Source organism: Elephantulus edwardii, unplaced genomic scaffold (assembly GCF_000299155.1).
Source record: "Elephantulus edwardii isolate Elephantulus edwardi_28Jun2011 unplaced genomic scaffold, EleEdw1.0 scaffold00043, whole genome shotgun sequence".
In the NCBI taxonomy this organism is placed as follows: domain Eukaryota; kingdom Metazoa; phylum Chordata; class Mammalia; order Macroscelidea; family Macroscelididae; genus Elephantulus; species Elephantulus edwardii.
The window spans coordinates 7,765,757-7,779,498 of NW_006399793.1; the positions used below are offsets into that span (position 1 = coordinate 7,765,757).

The 13,742-nt window shown below is 37.7% G+C and overlaps 2 pseudogenes; one reads left to right on the top strand and one right to left on the bottom strand.

Moving 5' to 3' along the window:
* Window positions 1-2,068: 2,068 nt before the first annotated feature.
* LOC102858327 lies at window positions 2,069-2,784 on the top strand (annotated as a pseudogene).
* A 201-nt stretch (window positions 2,785-2,985) lies between these two features.
* Window positions 2,986-13,742, bottom strand: part of LOC102858736 — a 100,311-nt pseudogene continuing 89,554 nt past the window's right edge.

The window sequence follows — 13,742 nt, forward strand, 5'->3', positions numbered from 1 at the left end:
CTTTGTTAAAATGATTTAATTTGAAAATAGTGGCCAAAGTATTTTTGTTTGGTGTATGCTAGATCTCAGCAACCAAAAAACACAAAATAACCACAGTATTTTCCAATGCAATTTCAATTTAAAAATCAGCATAAAAAATCTATGATGAATAATTTAATTTTTCTAAAGGTTTATATGGAGCTATTATTTTTATTATTAAATATATGTATATAGGCATACTTTAATACTGAGATGAAAAATTTGATAAGTCTATGCATTCAGAAGGATCATGAAGTATTTAGAAAACAAGTTAACATTCTGAAATATATTAATTAATGCTTTTGACTACCTTGACCAGTTAGAGATCCTAAGAGACATATACCCCAATTTCAAATCCAATTAAAATGATATCCATTACTAAATTAACCCATGTACATTCAAATCTTGATATAAAATGACATCGTCTCAAGACACCAATTAATTAATCAAACATGAAAAATATGTCACGAAAATTGCTAATCCAGTCATTCAGATGTTATAACTCAAAAGTCTTCGTTTTTGTATATTTATACTGAGTCAATTCTTCTTCATTTCATTTAAAAGAACACACTGAAAAATGTTTCACCATATGCTTGTTTTAGATGCAGTGAAAAAAATGTTCTTTTCAAAGCATATGGTGATATATAATTAGATATCTCTGAATAGAGAAAGGTTGGAAAGAGAACTTTATGAACAAAATTGAAACAATAATATGTTGCTGTTTCTTTACCTAGCCTACTTCCCCACTATCTTTTCAAATGATAAACATTTTGGGGTGATAAATATAGTATCACCTTCCATAACTAAAATGAATAAAATTCCAGAATTGCTTTTCTGTCCCTCGCTGTAAAAACCTGTGTAATTCATGTTTGCACTTCTAGAATTGAGGGATTTGGCACAGCTCCACCATCAGGACATCTGTATGATGTTTCAGAGCTGGGAGTCTGGTTTTTTTTTTTGAGTCTGTTTTTAATATGTAATTTAGCTACCTTTCTCCATTCTTCCTCATGGAATTGTCGTCTACTAATGGTGACAGGCTTGGAGTTTCTTTTTCTCAGTAAAATAATTTTTTTATACTATTTAGAAGGTGCGTCTGATACAGGCCATGGTCTTAGCAATCACTTGTTATGCATCAGAGAGTTGGACAATGACCAGGGAGGATAGAAGGAGAATTGATGCCTTTGAGCTGTGGTGCTGGAGAAGAGTATTGAGAATACCATGGACTGCTAGGAAAACAAACAGATTTGTCCTGGAAAGGGTTAAACCGGGTGGCTCCTTGGAGGCAAGAATTCTGAGACTCCGTCTAACATACTTTGGGCATGTTGTGAGGAGAGACCGGTCCTTAGAGAGGGACATCATGCTTGGGAGGGTGGAGGGACGGCGCAGGAGAGGAAGGCCCTCTATGAGGTGGATTGATTCAGTGACTGGGATAATTGGGATGGGAGTGTCGGAGACAGTGCGATTGGCACAGGACAGAGCGGAGTTTAGGGCTGTTGTACATAGGGTCGCTATGAGTCGCAGGCGACTCGACGGCACATAACAACAACAACAAATTTAGATATTTACCCTAGTTTCAGTATGTCCAATGTCTAATGTTTACAGAAAAGAAACAGTTTCAAAAGACTGTGATGCATTCATAAGGGCATTAGTTGTTTGCTATAATAAATAGAAATTTAAAATTGAATGTATAGAAGATTGGGAAACAAAACATCATGGTTTCAGATGAGTTTTGTCTGAGGTAATTTTGTTCACTATGTTCTCTTTTCCAACCTTTTAAAATGTATATATATTTACCAGTGTGGCCCAAATGTCCAACCACAGACAAATGCATAGAGAAATTATGGTACTTTCACACAATGAATACCGTGCAGCACACAGGAGAAATAACTTCGTATATTGTTACTTGACTTGGGAGGGACTGGAGAGCATTATGCTGAGTGAAGTAACTCAGTCCCATAAGGATAAATATTGTATAAAACTGTTTTTGTAGGTCCTTGCAGCGCACCACCAGTGGCCTCAGGCCCGGCCCCAAGGCCTGTGATCAGCCACCATGTCGATCTTCACCCCGACTACCGGATCCGCCTGACCAATGTGGCCGTGGTGTGGATGAAGCCCGCCTCTGGGAAGCGCTTCGAGATCCCCTGCTCCAAGAACAAGGGAAAAAGATCTAAATGAGGTGCTGCAGACCCACTCATTGGTTGTAAACGTCTCTAAAGGGCAGGTGGCAAAGAGAAGATCTTGTCAGAGCTTTTGGAACAGAGGACCAGACTGAAATCTGTAAGCAGATTTTGACTAAGGGGGAAGTCCAGGTTTCTGATAAGGAAAGGCACATGCAGCTGGAACAGATGTTTCGAAGGACATTGCGACCATCTTAGCAGACAAATGTGTGAATCCTGAGACCAAGAGGCCGTACACGGTCATCCTCATGGAGCATGCCATGAAGGACATCCACTACTCGGTCAAAACCAAGAAGAGCAGAAGCAGCAGGCCCTGGAGGTGATAAAGCAGTTGAAGGAGAGCATGAAGATCGAGCGCGCCCACATTCGCCTGCGCTTCCTCCTCCAGCTGAATGAGAGGAAGAAGCTCAAGGACAAGCTCAAGCCCTTGGAGAGCGAGGACTACAGCCAGCAGCTGGAAATAGTGTGTCTGATTGACCCCAGCTGCTTCTGTGAACTCGAGGAGCTGATTAAGAAGGAGACAAAGGGCAGAGGTTCTCTGCAAGTGCTCAACCTGAAGGATGTGGAGGAAGATGAGAAGCTGGAATGACAGGCCACAGTCCCTCAGAGTTGCCTCTCCCAACAGTGCTGTCTGCTTGCCGTGGCCTCTGTTCCATTTTTGTATCAAATGTTTATGCCCACAAGAAGACTTTCCTACATAAGCTTAATGACATGGGATTAATTTTGTTCTAATTATGAATTGGGGTTTTGGGTGAAAAGGAAAAGCCCAAGATAGAGTTCAGACTGGCGCTCACGGCTTCCCTCTTCTGAGGCTTCCCAGGTGCCGGTTACCTGAGGGAGCTTGTGCCCACACAGGTAAAGGGCTGTGCATCACTGCATGATTATCGTGGAGGGTGGAGGTTCTGTGTAACAAACGGGAGCATTTGGTGAAAAGGAAAAGAGAAAATGTCTTGTTCACTTCATGAAATATATATATACAGAGAGAGAGAGAGGATTGTATCCTGTGTCCTGCTACGCAGCTCAGGTGAGGACTCGCTGGTTTGAGCACTCGGTGTGATGACTGTGCAGCTTGCTGCCTTACCCGGGCTTCTCCTGGCACAGAGAGTCACCTACTCTAATCCTTAAAGTGGATAATATATATTCATATAGCTGAAATTATATGCAATCAATAAAACTACTATTATTTAAAAAAACAACAACACAAAAAAACTGTTATTGTAGAATGAGTATAAGGATCCAGGAGAGGCGGGAGAGGCTGGAAGCAGAGGGATGTGTATGTGCAGGGGGAAAATGGGATTAATCATTGGGTTGTACAATCTGATGGGGGGGGGTGAGGAGATTGAAAGATTTATTCAAACTTGTATTTGAATTTTGTAAATAAACTAGTTGAAAAAGAAAAAAGTGATAAAATTTGTCACATTTAAAAAAATTCATGGATGTATAAAATAAAAATCTTTTGTTTTATGACAACAGATCTTTCTAGCTCATTGGTAACCCAAAGTCTGTATGTCTTTATTCCATTTTGTCCCCTTTCAAGTTGACTGACTGGAATGAATAACAAGTTTGTTGTAGGCATATGTTGTTTTCTCCTAAATTAATTGCTAAATGACATAGTATGTTTCATTAATTTTAAGTCTTATTTTTATATTATTTAAAGTGAGTATACCTTGTTTCAGTTAACAAGTAAAACTGTCAGCAAATGCATGTGTATTGTAGGGTAATTAAGAGAGTAGAAAAATGCTATTCGGAGTGGTGACTCATGATCATTCAGTGGTTATTGACTTTGCTTCTTTTCTGACATTTCAGATTGGTGAAAATTGAAGAAATGAATCACTTTCTTTAGCTTTCCCAGCACAGTTATTTTCTGTAACTTATTTCTCTCTTTTATCAGGAGAACAGCACCTCCTGAGGCTGAAATGAGTCAAATGTGATTTCCTGCTGCAGTTGTTTGCAAACTTTAGGAAGCTTCAGAATCACCTAGAGACTTGCTGGGCCTCAAGCCCAGAACTTCTCATTTCTTAGGTCTAAGAAGAGACTTGAGAATTTGCATTTTTAATAAGGTATAAATTGATTGAATACATAATCAACAGGTTTAATAGTAACTGATGATTGGATTGCAAAAATTGGGAGCAAAAAGAATTGATGGCTAGAAAATTGAACTTTGAGATAGAAATAAAGATCTCATGATAATTTTTTTTATGGTCAGTAATATTCATTACAAATATCTTTTAAAACCCGCCATAAGTGATGATTATCCATATTGTTGTTGTTCTACACTGTCTTACTGGAACTGATTCATGGCTGACCTTCCAGCACGTTTTCAGAGGCAGTTTGCATGGGAGGAGATTGCCCATCTTTCTCTCATGGAGCACCTGGGAGATTTAAAGCGTGTATGCCTTTGGGATGGCAGCATAACTATTTACCACTAGGTCATCAGAGATACATATACATATGTTGCTGTTGTTAGGTGCTGTCAAGTACGACTCATAGCAACCCTATGAATCACAGATCTGAACCCTTCCTATGCTATCCTTTCCCTCCTTACAATCTCTGACACACTCAAGCCCATTGCTGCAGTCCCTGTGTCAGTTCACCTCATCGAAGGTTTTCTTTGCTGTCCCTCCACCTTTCCAATCATGATGTCTCTCTCCAAGGAATAACCTCTTCTAGCAGCATGCACAAATTACGCGAGAAGAAGCCATACAAGCTTTGTCCAAGGAGTACTCTGGGTGCACCTTCTCCAAAATATAACTCTTCTCACAGTGAAGGAAAGAAGGACCCTCTATCAGGTGGATTGACATAGTGACTGTAGCAATGGGATGCACATTTATATATACATAGAGACTTTGCCAAATGTAATAGTTAGGGATAAAATAGACTACTTTTGTGGAAAGAGATGGTAGAGAAAGTTCATCAGCAGCAGTCAGAACAAGGTTGGGGTTGATTGTGAAGCAGACCATCAACTGTTCATGTACACATTCCAGTTGAGGAAAACGAAAACAATTCCACAAAAGCTCAAATATAGCTTTACATTTAACTTATCTCCATTTAGAAATGATCTCAAGAACAGATTCCATACTTTGAGCACTGACAATAGGCAAGTTGTGGAGTGATTTCATGGTCATCATACATGAAGAAAGTAAAATGTACTCAAAAAGAAAGAAAAAATTAAAATGAATGTCAGAAGAGACTCTAAAACTTACTCTGAAACATAGCGAAGAAATGATGAAAAGAGCTGAATAGAAAATCTAGAAGAGCAACTTGAGAAGACAAAGCAAAATATTATAATTAAATGTGCAAAGATTTGGAGTTAGAAAAAGCAGAATGCTAAATGGAAGAACATGCTTGGCATTTCTCAAGCTCAAAGAACTGGGGGAAAAAAAGTAAAGCCTCAAGTTGTAATACTGAAGCATTCTACTAAAAAATGTTAGTTTAGATTTCCATTAACACCTGCCTGAGTACCATTTTAGATCTTACCAATAATTTCCTGTTTACCTATTTTCAACTTTCCACTTGCTACCAAAGTGAGTATTAAATGGTTTTGGATTTTATTATTGCCCACACCACATCTTCATGAACCAATATCTTACTTATTTTCATTATAAAATGAATCACTCAAATAGATAATGATTAAACATAAATGATGCTATTCATTCTGAGATTGACTGAGCTTAGCCAAGCAATTGTCACTTTAGTTAAGTTTCGAGGTAATAATTTTGTGGCAGGGCCTTAGACTTCAAATAGAACTATAATGCCTATACATGTCCTTTCTGTTAGGGAGTGGTGTCTTTATTTCTTCATGGCATGGTAATTTGGTTTCAAGAAAGCAGGTACCAGTGATTTTAGGAGAAACTCCCATCTTTTATAACCTAGATTCTAAAGTCATATACCTGTCTACGCTACAGAGAATATAGATTTTTAACTCTTGAAGGGAGAAATGTAAAAACTGAACTGTAAGAAGAAAATGTAGAAAGCTCTGGTGGCCTAGTGTCAAGAAGCTGCTCTGCAATCCTGAAGGCATGCAGCTCGAGGCCACCAGATGCCCTGTGGGAGAAGGATAGACAATCTCCTTCTCCCATGAGATTAACTGCCTCTGAAAACCTTCTGGAAGGTCGGCTTGGGTCAGTTCTGACTCTATGGTACACCACAACAACACAAAAATGTAGAATAGAATTCGTGTATGTGTATGTTTGTGTGAACATGGAGAAATGATGAAAATTATACAATTGTTCAGGTCTTTGTTTCAAAAGGTTCTATGAGTGGTCTACAACTCGATGGCACTTAATAACACCACCAACATAGAGAGAGCTCTGTGGCCTGGTGAATAGAAAGTTATGCTACCAAGTCAAAGGTGGGTGATTTTAATCTGCAGCCCTCGGACCTGGTTTTAATGTTGTTGGTGTTTTTTTGTTTTGTTTTGTTTTGTTTTTCAAACATTCTTCTAAGTGGTAAAGCAGTGGTCTGTCCATTTGCTGTACAGAAGTAACTTGTGGTTGCTAAACACTGTGACATTGATGTGTCAAATGTGATAATGGTTACCCATGGTGGACAGTGTTTGTTGGAGCTTCTTAAAACAAGCTTGGAAGCAGTAGTAGCATCCACTTCTGAAATAGCTTGCCTCTGGAAACTCTATGAACTTGGAGAAATGATCGAAGTTGTGCAAGTGTTCAGGTCTTTCGTTCATAGGGTCACTATGAGTCATCTATGACTCAACGACACTTAACGATATCAATAACAACATGTTTGTGTGTATGTTTATGATAAAAACTGCTGTTGTTATTAGGTACCATCAAGCAGACTCTAATTCATAGTTATTAATCCTACCTGGCTTTGTACCAGCCTCAGAGTGTTTGCTGTGCTCAAACGAATTCTTTTTTTTTCAGTCAAGGTGTCAATCTCAGTCTTATTGAGAGTCTTCCTCTCCTTCACCGACTCTCTACTTTTCTCCCTGTAAAACTGGAAATGTCATTTTTGCTAGATGCAGTCAGTCAACCACAACTCATGTGACCCGATGAACAACAGGTTTGTACCTTCCTCTATCCTGCACCATCCTTATGATCTCTGTCATACTCAAGCCAATTGCAGGAGTCATTGTATCAGTTAATTTCACTGAGGGTCTTTCCTGTATTTCTCTATCTACCTTCCCAGCATTATAATTCCCTCCAAAGACAAGTTCCTACTGAGAATATGATTAAAATAAGTGAGAAGAAGTTTTACTATCCTTGCCTCTAAATAGTACCCTGGTTGCCCTTCCTTCAAGATAGAGTTGTTTTTCCTTTTGGCTGTCCATAATATATTCAGTATTCTTTGCCAATACCATAATTAAAAGGTATCAATTGTTATTTGATCTTTATTATTCATTGTAAATTTCAGATTCATAGGAAACAATTATAACTTGGATAAGGTGCAAATTTCTTTAAAATTTAAATTCTTGCTCCTTACCACTTTGGAGAAGTCCTTGGCACCATATTTTCCCATTGCAACATTTTATTTTTTGCTTCTTCGGACATGAGTGCTCATTGTGAATCCAAGTAAAATGAAATGGTTGAGAACGTCAATCTCACAAAACATAGGGACCAAAGACCAGATGAGTTGTGAGATGACATCAAGGACACATTAATGAAGAAATCAAAGGGCCATTACAAAGACGGGGCTGGGGGTGAGGAAAGACCAAAATGTATGTCAGAATGAGTTCTAAAACTTGCACTGGAAAGGAAGGAAGACAAAATGAAGAGAAATTTCTCCCTCTGTGGTAAGAGAGTTAAACAGAACATTTCAAAGGACATCTTGAGAAGACAAAGCAAAGTATTATAATGAAATGTTAAAGGAGCTGGAGTTAGAAAACCTAAAGGGAAGAACATTCTTGACATTTCTCAAGCTGAAAGAACAGAAAAGCAAATTCAGTCTTTGAATTGCAACACTGAAGAACGAGAAAAATCATGAATGATGCGGGAAGCATCTAAAGAAGATGGAAAGAATAGATCAGGTCACAATACTGAAAATGATTATTTTAGGAAGTAACATATGATGAAGAACCAATAATAATTCTGAAGGAATTCGTTCAAAGCTTCACTGAAGGCACTAGAGAAAAATAAGACCCCAGGAATTAAGGAAATATGGATTGAAGTGTTTTAGGAAACAGATGCAATGTTGGATATACTCACTAGTCTATGTTAAACAAAAAAAAAATAGACTATGTTAAATAAACAAAAAAAATAGAGAGAAAATGATTACCATACAGTTAAATCTAGAAAATATAGAAAATTGAGTGGAAGAGATCTGTATCTATTTCCATTCCTGAGAAAGATTATCTAACACAGTGTGGAAATTATCAAGCAATATCATTACTATCACTTGAAAAATCATGCTGAATATTATTTAAAAAAATGGCTGGAGAGGGCAACATAAATGTCCTGCCAACTGGCTTACCAGAGCAAACAGCTGTTGTCAGAAATATGCCCTCACAGTCCTCCTCAGGAGAAGCTGAAAGACATTGAGTAAAAAAACCAATGAAAATCCCAGTGCTGGGATAAAGAGATTTTTTTTTTAAACTCTATCCACTGCCACTGAAATAAATGGCTGAATGTGTGAATCAAATTATGAAGTTGGGGGACTTTTCCCTTCCTACCATCATGCTTCCCAGCAGGGTGTGGTGCACATGCTGAGATGGTTTTCTTCTCCAACATAGCATAGGGGCTTCATAGATTATGATTTGTCTCATCATTATGATTTGAGAGGTTATGTTTATCCTTTAATACAAAAGTTTAAGACCTTGAAGTACCATATCTGGGATCAGTTGAGAAAGCCTATCATCAAATATTGTTGATAGGTATCATAGATTTGACTATGACTTATTACAACAACCCTGTGGACCACAAATCTGAACTTTGTCCTAACTTGCACCATCTTCATTTCTTCATTAACTGGATATGCTCTAGCGCATTGCCACAGTCACTGTGTCTATCCATCTTTTTGAGGGTCTTCCAGTTTTTCTCTGACCCTCCACCTTTCCCAGCATGATGCTCTTTCCCAGGAAGGAGTCCCTCCTAAAAACATGCCAAAATATATGAAACAAAGTTTCACCATATTTTCCTCCTAAAGAGCACCCTGATTGCACTTTCTCCAAAACAGACTTGTTTGCTCTTTTGAAAGCCCATGGGATATTCAGTATTCATTTCCAATACCACAAGTCAAAGGCATTGGCTTTTCTTCTGCTGTCCTTATTCATTGTGTAACTTTTAGATGCACAGGAAGAAATTGAGCAAGGCGTGGGTTGCTCTTTTGCACTTTAGAGATGTCCTTGACAGCAGATTTCCCAAATGCAATATATTTCCTGATCTCTTGACTGCTGATACTAATGGTGTTGCTTGTGGATCTATCTTTTGATTTCTTGACTGTTAATATTATGGGTGTTGATTGAGGATTAAAATCAAATCAAATCATGGGCAACTTCAATATTTTCCTCCATCTAGCATGATGTTGCCTTTTGTTCCACTGGTAGGACTTTTGTTTTCTTGATTCTTAGGCGTAATCCATATTGAAGGTTGTAGTTGTTGATTTTCTGCAGCAAGTGTTTCAAGATCTATTTCAGCAAGCAACAAGGGAAGTTGTTGAAGAGCTTCCTCAAATCCTAACACTTCAACAAGATGGGAAGATCTTCAAGGAGATGGATTGACATAATCAATCCTTCAATCATCCCCCAAAAAGTTGGGAAAAGCCCCAACAGGATAGACTGACACAGTGTTCCTCAAATCCTGATGCCACATTCTTTCCATACAGTCCAAGTTTTGCTCAGCATACAGATTGAATATTTATGGACAAAGGATACAACCCTGATGCATTTTTTCCCTGATTTTAAATCATGTAGTTTTCCATTGTTCTGTTCAGAGAACTTCTTAATAGACATCTTAAATGCAAAGTTTGAGGTTACAATTGGTCACAACTCATCCTCCTTTGGGAAGATGAGTCAATTAAATCATATTAGAAAGGAATAATTAATAAAATGACTTTTCAATTCCTGCTGATTCTCTAGCCATTTAACTCCCTTAAAATCTTACATCTTACCTCTCTCTCTCATTCTCTCTGTGTTTGTATGTGTATGTATGTCATGTTCTAGGTTCTTGTGTTCTAGGCATGTAATGGTTGACCCCTATTTGATACTCATTATTTTATTATGTCAGTTCTCTGCTCCAGTAATCAATTTCTAACACAAAATAATCCAGCATAGTAGTTTCCCATCTGCTTTACCACATTGTCAATTAGTTCATGGAGCTGTTTACAAAGTAGTGTCTATGAGAGTCTTTATTAACAACTAGCTTATTGTGGCAATTTTTTGAGACTTGAAGTACATAGTCTCAAGAAGCTGTTTTTCTAATTACTTCAATACAATCTTAGATAATGACACCAATGGACAGAGAGAGGCAAAGATGAATGATAGAGATATTATTTTAATTACATTTCTACTACTGATAATAGATGTCCCTATAGATTCATATGTATTCCTGAGATTACATATTCATTGTTGTTATTTTGTACCATTGAGTTGGAATGGAATCAAGCTGACCCTCTGGTAGGTTTTCAGAGGCAGTAAGTTACATTGTAGTAGATTGTGCATCTTTTCCCATGGAGCAGCTGGTGGTTTTGAACCATATACCTTTGGGTTGGCTACACAATTTCTTACTACTAAATCACCAGTGCTCTCCCAGTATATACAGTGAGCAATCAAATAAATTGTTTGGCTGCCTAAGGTGCATTTATTGAAAGAGTACTGGTTAAAATGATGAGGGTGATAAAAAAGCTAGTAAAGTGACAATGCTAGACTGAGAAGAGGATGGAAGAGATGAAAGGCATAGCCATAAGAGGAGCAGACTCTACTCGGTTCCTCAGTCATCCTGGAAGGGGGAGAGCCTACCCACTGGAGGGCTGGTTTGAGGAAGATTCATTTATACACTACAATATGCAGATGGACATAAACTTGCATCTTGAAAATGAATAATGCTTGAAGCAATTATTGATGAAGTGTAAGACTACAGTCTAGATTACATATGATCTTAAATAAATAAAAAAAAAATAAGCCCTCACAACTAGACCTTTAAACAATATCATGGTGATCTTAGAAAAGCCTGAAGTTGTCAAGGATTTTATTACATGGATCCGTAATCAATTACCATGGAAGCAACAATAAAAAATATTAAATGACATGTTATATCGAGCATATCTGCTGCAAAATACTTACTTAATAAAGAATAAAAACGTTACTTGAGAACTAAAGTGCACCTGACTTAATCCATGGTGTTTTCAATCACTTCATATGGAGGTAAAAGTTGAACTAGCCAGTAAGGAATAAGTGAATAAGGTAGACCTAGGAAGAAACTCAATTTCTCCTTGTAGGCAAGGAATTTGAAACTCTGTTTCACATACTTTGGACCTATTGTCAGATATCCTTCATGGGGAAGGATATCATACTTGGAAGGGTAGAAAATCAGAGAGAGAGAGGAAAACACTGAATCAGATGGATTGACAGGTGTGGCAATGGGCCAGGTGTGTTGGAGATGGTGAAGTTCTCAGGATAGGACAAGGATCAGAGCCATGCTCACAAGGTTGCTATGAATTTTAGTTGTCTCTACCACACATGACAACAACAAGAAGAATTGACTCTTGTTCATATGAAACTTTCAAAAATCTTTCAGTGTCAACCAATTGTTTTTGATACAGTGATTCTGAGCATTCCTTCGAACTTCTTTGATGTTTCCTGGACCATTCAAGATTTTTCCCATGACACCTCAGTATAGCAACTCAAGACTTAAATTTGGTTTTAATTTTTTTTCATCTTGAGAAATGCTGAGAGAGTTCTTCCCTTTTTGTTCTGACTCTAGCTCTTTGTGCTTTGTGTTATGATAGTCGGCTTTGTCTTCTCAAGTTGCCCTTGGAAATCTTCTGTTCAGCTCTTTTACTTAATCATCTCCTCCCTTTGTTTCGGTTTCTTGATGCTCTAATGTAATTTTTGAAGTGTCTTCTGACATTGCACGTTGGTTGTTTCTTTCTTCAATGTGTTTGTAATGACCTTTTGCTCTCTTCATGGATGATATGACTTATTTCATCCCACAGCTCCTATGATCTTCGATCATTGGTGATTAATGCCTCAAACCTATTCATAAGATAATTTTTTTAATTCTGATAGGCTGAGTTCAAGGTCTTATTTTGGTCTTTGTGGATTTGTTTTAATATTAAATTTCATTAAATCACTCAGACATCATGTTTTATACATGTGCTTTGTGTTTAATACAATAATTGGTATATATTTTATATAGTTAATTACCTTTACCCTATGCCTGTTATCACACTGTCTTTTTAAACTCCTATTAAGTCTTTCCCCTTACTTTGCCTCCTCACCTGTTGTTGTTGAACCTCCAGCAGGTTTTCAGAGGCAGTAACCACATGGGAGGAGATTGTCCTTCCTTCTCCTGCAAAGCAGCTGATAGATTTGAACCACATTCCTTTGGGATTGCAGCACATATTCTTACCAATAGACCACCAGGTCTCTGTTTATAGCAGCATTATTCACAATAGCAAAAAAAAAGAGAGAGAAAGCAGCTCAAATTGAGAAATTATGGTACATTCACACAATGGTTCTATGTAGCACTAAGGAGCAACAATCTTGTAAAAGACTGTATAACTTGAGAGAATCTAGAGAACATATTGTGGAGTGAAATATTTCAGTCACACAAGGAGAATATTACATAAAGTCACTATTGTGAAAATAGGAAGATAACTGAGTAAGATATGTATAAATGCTCAAAAGAGAAAGGAGAGAAGGGGATTCATAGTGTTTTTGAAGCACTGCCATTTCAGAAGTGGATGGCGAGTCCTACTTTCTAGTCTATCTTAATCTAGGAGTTCTGCTGCTACCTGTTCACCATGGAACAACAGCCAGGGGTAACAGAGGAAGAAGTTCAAGTGCTGCGTTAAAGACACTGCAGAGAAAGAAGACCCCAGGAACATATGGGATATTGATTGACATGTTTCAACTAATAGATACAATCATAGGGTGGCCCAGCAGTCTATTTAGAGGACAGCTTCTTGGAAGAATGACTAGAAGAGAAACATATTTGTCCCCATTTCCAGGAATAATGATCCAACAGAATGTGGAAATTATTGAACAATATCATTAATATCACAAAGAAGGAAAATATTGCTGAAGATTATCTAAAAATGGCTGGAACAGTGCATTGACTGGGAACTGCCAGAAGTTCAAGCTGGTTTAGAAGAGGTTGTGGCACCAGGGTTATCATTCCTGAAGTCAGAAGGATGCTGGCTGAGAACAGAGAATACCAGAATATCTATCTGCATTTTGTGACTATGTAAAGGCTATTGACTGTATATTATAGCAAACTATGGCTAACATTGAGAATAATGAGAATAACCAAACTCTTAATTGTGCTGTTATGAAATCTATATGTACCCTAAGAAGTGCTCTTCTAAATGAAACAAATTAGGAAAGGAATGCATCAGGGTTTTATTCTATCGCCACACCTGTTCAATCTATAT